Raw genomic sequence first — 6,000 nt, 5'->3', positions numbered from 1 at the left:
TCATGTCAGTCAAGACAGAAGACACTATGCCATGTGCTTGAGCTGCTTTTGTTTATGTTGCTGCTGCCTTGCATATGTGCAGGCCAGAAACTCTAGGTTTCCCTGTAGACACCCAAGATACTTTCTCAGGGCCATTGGATGTAAACTGCATAGATCATTGCAACGTGCCTTGCCCCCCTCCCCAAGCATGGAACTAAAATGAAATTGGGCTTAGGCAGAGCTGAAGGTGCACAGCAGTTAAATGGTGCTTGCTGTGCTGGATGAGCAAATGTGTGTGTGTTTGTGGGGTTAAATGTAGGCCGGACCTGTTCAGGGCAAGTCAGTGCAGTAGGCAAGAGCACACATGCTCTACAGTTTTTTTGGGGGGGCTTGGGGTCAGTTCCATCATTTATAGTAGGTAAATGGAAGACAGAATATTTATAATCTCTGGCAATGTCTGCAAGTCTCCCAGCTTTCACAAGAAGCCATTGTAGCTCTGGATCTCTGCAGCTATTGCAGTAAACTGTATCGCATGAGAGCATGGGCTTAGCCTTGTCTTTAATACAGGCTTTCTGTGTAATCTCAAATTCCATAAATAGCGTTTGGTGCCATAGCACTCCTCCAGAAGCTGTTTGCAAAAAGCCGGAACACTTGTACCAAAAAACGAGGTCAGCTGGAGCTAGCAGCTCTCAGCATCTTCGGCAAGCAAGGCTTGGTGTCCCAGGCACTGCTTCCCCCAGAAAAAGAGGACAGTCTTGCAGACATTGTCCAGAATAGCGGCCTGCCTTGGTTCCTTCTCCTCCATCCTTAAAATAGGAGTAAGAAGCAAGGATGGAGTCCTTCGGGTGTGTTTTCAGTGCTTAGATATAGGCTTCTAGTGCCACACAGGCCTACGGTGACCAGATGTCCACGTGCAGGGAACTGACCCCTTCGCCTAAGGTCTATGAGGTGCTAAGACATTCCCATAAAGAACCCCACAGTAGTCATGTCTAAATAAAGATACATTTTATACAGCCAGCCCAGCTGATTTCTTCTTCACCTGTAGTGTAGACACGTCTCAGGCAGGTTTGCTCTCACTGGCACTTGTAGGAGGAGTGCAGAGAAGCATCTGCTACCTTTTTTTTTTTTTTTTTTCCTTTTTTTTTTCACTAATAAAAGCTGGGCCCAAGGGTTTTTATGACCTTTAAATAACTCAGTCTTGCTCCTGCATCCCAGCTGCAGGCAGTCCACCTGGTCAGGGTGTTTGCTTGGGAGGAAAAAGCTGCCTTCTGTAGGAGATCTGAGAGGCTTTTGTTTCCCCATTTCTGTATCAGATCTGCTGCTTGAGAGCACATGCAACACCTCCACAAAATGTAAAAGGGAAAACTACAGCCCCCACAGAATGAATGAGGCTGTAAATCCAGGGAAAATCTTCCTGTGTCATTTACAAGCCTGCACATCAGATACTGGCCTCTTGTGCAGAATTGCTTGGTCCAGACACATTCCTTCCCCTCCTTCCCCCAGCTATAGGCACAGAGAACATTTTCTGTGTTGTTGTTCTGGGAAAGGAGATTGCAAGAAATAGCATTTATGTCCTTAGATGGTCACGCTGCAGAAATTCTGTTTGTTCTTCGCAGGAAAAACTGGTTAACTATAATCTGCTGTCTGGTCATAGGAAGAAACTCCATCATAATGCTCTGGATTTAGTATTCTAGGATCAATTCTGCAAACCTGAAGCCTTTCTCTGATGTGAATTCCCAGGGTTTCTGGTGTATGCTGTCTGGGTAACTCTACTATTTTGGCTTTCCCCATGAGGTTATTGATAAGTATTTTATTGCATAGGGATGCTGTAGTCAGCTTCTGCTGGAAAAGCAAAGTTCAGTATCATTCTTATCTCCAGGTATTCCTGACTTTATCTTCCAGACAAATATTTAATATGTGCATAAATGCCTTCTGTGGTTTTTCAGATAATGCAGGATCTTGAAAAAGTTATTTAAAACAGGGGTGGGAGTGGGGTGATGAAGCTGTAAGTTGTTTTCCAGAGACAGTGGAGCGAGGTCTTTAACAAGTAGGGTGTATATCCCACAGTTCCTTATTTTTACTGAAGTTTCTGATTCTGTACAGAAATCAAATGATGTGACACCTGCTCGAAACTGCCAAAATCCACATCAAGTTAGGAGATCCACATCCTCACTGGGGCTGAGCCCAGACTCTTGGCCACGTGCCGAGCAGGCACGCTGCAGGCAGTTTCAGCCATGCTTGCCCTCCACCCCGAGCATCTGCTGTTGACCATTGCTGGAGGCAGGCTTCTGGGCTATGCAGACCTTTGATCTGAAATAGTGTGGCCTTTGTGCTGCTCTTATGCATCTTCCTCTGGGTTCTTTGTAACTGTTGCAGTGCGAGTTAGCTGGTTGTGCTCTGTCACTGGTGTCCTGCCCCTCTGAACACTGTAACACAGCCAGCCTGGGGCCAGTGCCAGTCCTGTCCAAACCACCACTGAGGGAGCTGCACCAGGGCAGGATGAGAGCTAAGGCGCCAGGTAGACTAGCGTTGGGTTCTTCATCGCATGGGGGGATTTCCTGCTGCGGAGCTCAAACAAATGTCTATGCCTCTGTGCTGTGTTTGCTATTTGGAGTCAGAGCAGAGCCACGGATCGGGCCCTCAGCCTGGAATATGCAGGCGGAGCTTCGTGTACATGCTAAGTTAACACACACCAAGCAAGCTGTAAGTCAACTGTGATGCAGATGTCGGGGAACTGATTGTATGCATGTGTGAAGGGGGTGGCCATGCCAAATTTAAACACCTACTCTACTTCCTCATGGGAGGCTGATGTTAGCGTTTAACTTAAGGTATATGTCATGAAACAAGACAACTCTCACATTTCTCATAAGAGCGAAGGTGCAAGGGTGACCGTACATATGAGCATTTTGAGCTGTCTCCTTCCTGAAAGTGTGAACAACAGCATAAATGAAGAGCAAGGTGAAACTGAAGTATTTTCTTCTAAATTGCCTTGTTTTCATTTCAGTGTTTTCTACTGAATGACGGAAGTCTTGAGGAACCAATTCCTGCACTCATGTAGTTGTGAATATGCTGTTTTTTTCTGAGGTCAGTGATTTTGAATTGACTGCAACCCCTACAACTGAGATTACAAGAGCTCATCAAACGTTCATCATTTGCACAACTGTGTTCCAGTCTGGTTGAAATCATAGGTGAACTTCTTGGCATGAAATTCAGACTGGATGAGTTCCTTACCTTTATGCTCTTTGCCCAGTTGAAAATAGCATGCTAAACTGCCTTTGGTGAGCTAACAAAGCCACAAATGCTTAAAAATATAAAACCACCTGCACATCAACAACTGTCAGTCCCTGTTTGAGAAATGAGATCAACAAAAACATTTTGTGGACTCACGATATAAGACAATGAAATAACACGGACAGTTATGATTTGGTTGTGTGAGTCAAAGCGGAAATAGAAAGCAGCTCCAGAGAGGGATTTTGTAAGGTAGTAATTGAGTATGAGCAGAATTTATACACTCCAGGAGGGAGGAGTGAAAAATAGAGACATTAGGGGAGAAAAAAAAAAAGGTACGGTCTGTGGGACTATAGAAAGGACTCCCAAGGGAAGAAATAGAAGCTGTATCTATAAAAACTTTTAAGAACAAATTGAACACAATGGCAATAAATATTCTAAGAGAAACAACCCTGCACTGTGAGACAAGTTGGTTAGATGGCTTTACTGTACTTGTCTAGGTCTTGTAACCGAGAGACTCTTTGATGTTCTTTGTGGATGGTCAAAGTTTTATAAACACCTGGGGATCCATTAGGATGAAAGATCTGTAGAAGCACCAACTGGTCCCATTCCCTCTGTGTTCCAGTATGTATGGTGATAATCTCTTGAACCCAGATTCTGAAGTAGTGAGGAAGAATAGCTGCAGCCACAAGACCCACTCAAAAGGGGAGAAATGAGTAGCTGATACTTCTGCTAATATACTGGGAGAGAGTCAGGGTATGAGTTTGTACTTCAGGGACTCATTTCTGACCGACTATTTTCCTCTAAGTGAAGCAAAGTTTTAGGAGATGGCTTTGAAAACCTGGGTTTATACAGTCCGCTATTGGTTATGAGGTCTGGTAAGGCTCCAAGCAAAGCACATATCCAGTGAGCGATCAAACGACAGGATTTGGCACATCACAGCCACACCCCAGTTAGCTCTGGTCCTGTACGACACATGTCCTTGTCCTGTGAGTGACACGTATGTTAAGTGATATTAATGAGTGTTTATTACAAACTAAACATGTTTACCACCTGGCAACTCTAGACGACGAGTGTCAGAACAGTTCCAGCAAGTGAGATGTTTCCACCTCCATAAACAAGCTGCTTGCTGGACCTCACTTCAGTGTGGGAGTAATTCAGCTGCCCGTAGCCCAGAGAACAACTCTGTAAGTGCAGTATGGATTTAGGTACAGTATCTGCCTCCTCAGCCCTCCCTGTACCTGCTGCCTGAGCACCAGTGCCTAGATGCTGGCACACAGTGTGCCTTCCTTTCCCTTCCCCAGACAAAGCCTCCTACCTTATTTTTTTTCCCCTCGTTTTTATCTTACCTGCTAATCTGGGCTTTTATGTGATATAACTCCATGGTTACTCTTTTCTCAAATGGCTATATTCATAGGTTTAATAGCTGATAATATTTTTAAAACACCACTAAAATAATGGACTTCTTAAATGATAAGAACACATTTAAAAGATTTTTTTCCCGACATTTCCTGAATATTCACTGAAAGAAAAAAAATCAAAACCAAAAGCGAAATACAACGAAAGTTTGAGTCTGTCTCCAGATACTGCAAGGCTTTGTATGATGTCTGGTTTTAAAGCAGTGCCTGGTGTCCAGTCGCTAGAGGGCACCAAAATACACCTAAACCGCCGGCCTCTGCCTCCCCTCGCCACTGCAGCAGCTCTGGGCGGGTGCCCTGGGGTTGCAGGTGGGTGATGGGCCTCGGCTTTCTTGGCCCTGGGGTCGCACTCACGTTAGGACTTCAAATTGGATGCGGAATGTGCCCTTGGAGTGGACTTCCTAAGCCATATCCCTATTTACTTTGCATCGCAGAGTTGTCTCTGCACGTGTGAACTGCTTTGCGATGGGATGAAACAAAATCGGAGAAGTTGCTCCAGAAGGGCACGTCCTGCAGTCACTGAGCAGACCTTCAGTCTGGGACCAGACCAGAACTACACTGAAATAAACCCTTGAAATGGGCTGGAGAGACTGCTTTGCTCTCTAGGTCTGTTCTTACTCCACCACACAAGTTGCTAATGTAGACAAAGCCATGAGGCCCCTAGACTTTGCTGAGGGAGAAGGCAGCTGGAAAGTTTGTTTCAGAGCCTGAAAATCCCCATGGTGTATAGATATTTGGGTTATGGCTTTTTGTTCATGCCTATCTTAAATTAAAAACAAGCTTAAAAAGTCCCAAGAGACAGATGACTCGTATTTGTGCAGTCAAGGGAAAGCCTAAACGAAATGAGATGGGTGCCATAGGACCTCTGACCGTTTTGACCTGGCAGTTGGGCTTAGATCTTTTCCCTTCAGACACAAGTCTGTTCTGTTGTGATGCTCTGGTCTTCTCTGCATCAGTTTCCCGTGGAGAGAGCATAAAGGCAGCACTGAGCTTGGCCCTGGCCAGGCATCCCAGGTGCCTCTTCTTGCTGGGAACAGCGAACCTCTATCGCTGAGGTCTAGGTTCCTCAAAGTGGCCCGCAAGCTCAATGAACCTGAAAATTCCAAGCGAAACCCAAGCAAAGCCACACAGTTTTAAGCGCTCTTGGAACCAAATCCCCTCCACAGCGTCGGGGGGAGGCAGAGCACGCCAAACTTGGCTCTCCTTTACCCCAAGCTTTCAGGAAACTCCTCACAGTGAGGCCAAGAACTATGTTTGTAACAAAACCTAAAACCAAGCAAAATTTATCACGTTTTGAGTTTCTTCATGAAAGGTTAGACCATCTTGGGATGTGCTCTGCTGGGATGAGAGGAGGGATGAATTCTGCCCTTAAGGG

The sequence above is a fragment of the Anser anser genome, assembly GCF_964211835.1.
Source record: "Anser anser genome assembly, chromosome: 7".
Taxonomy (NCBI): Eukaryota; Metazoa; Chordata; class Aves; order Anseriformes; family Anatidae; genus Anser; species Anser anser.
This window is presented reverse-complemented; position numbering follows the sequence as displayed.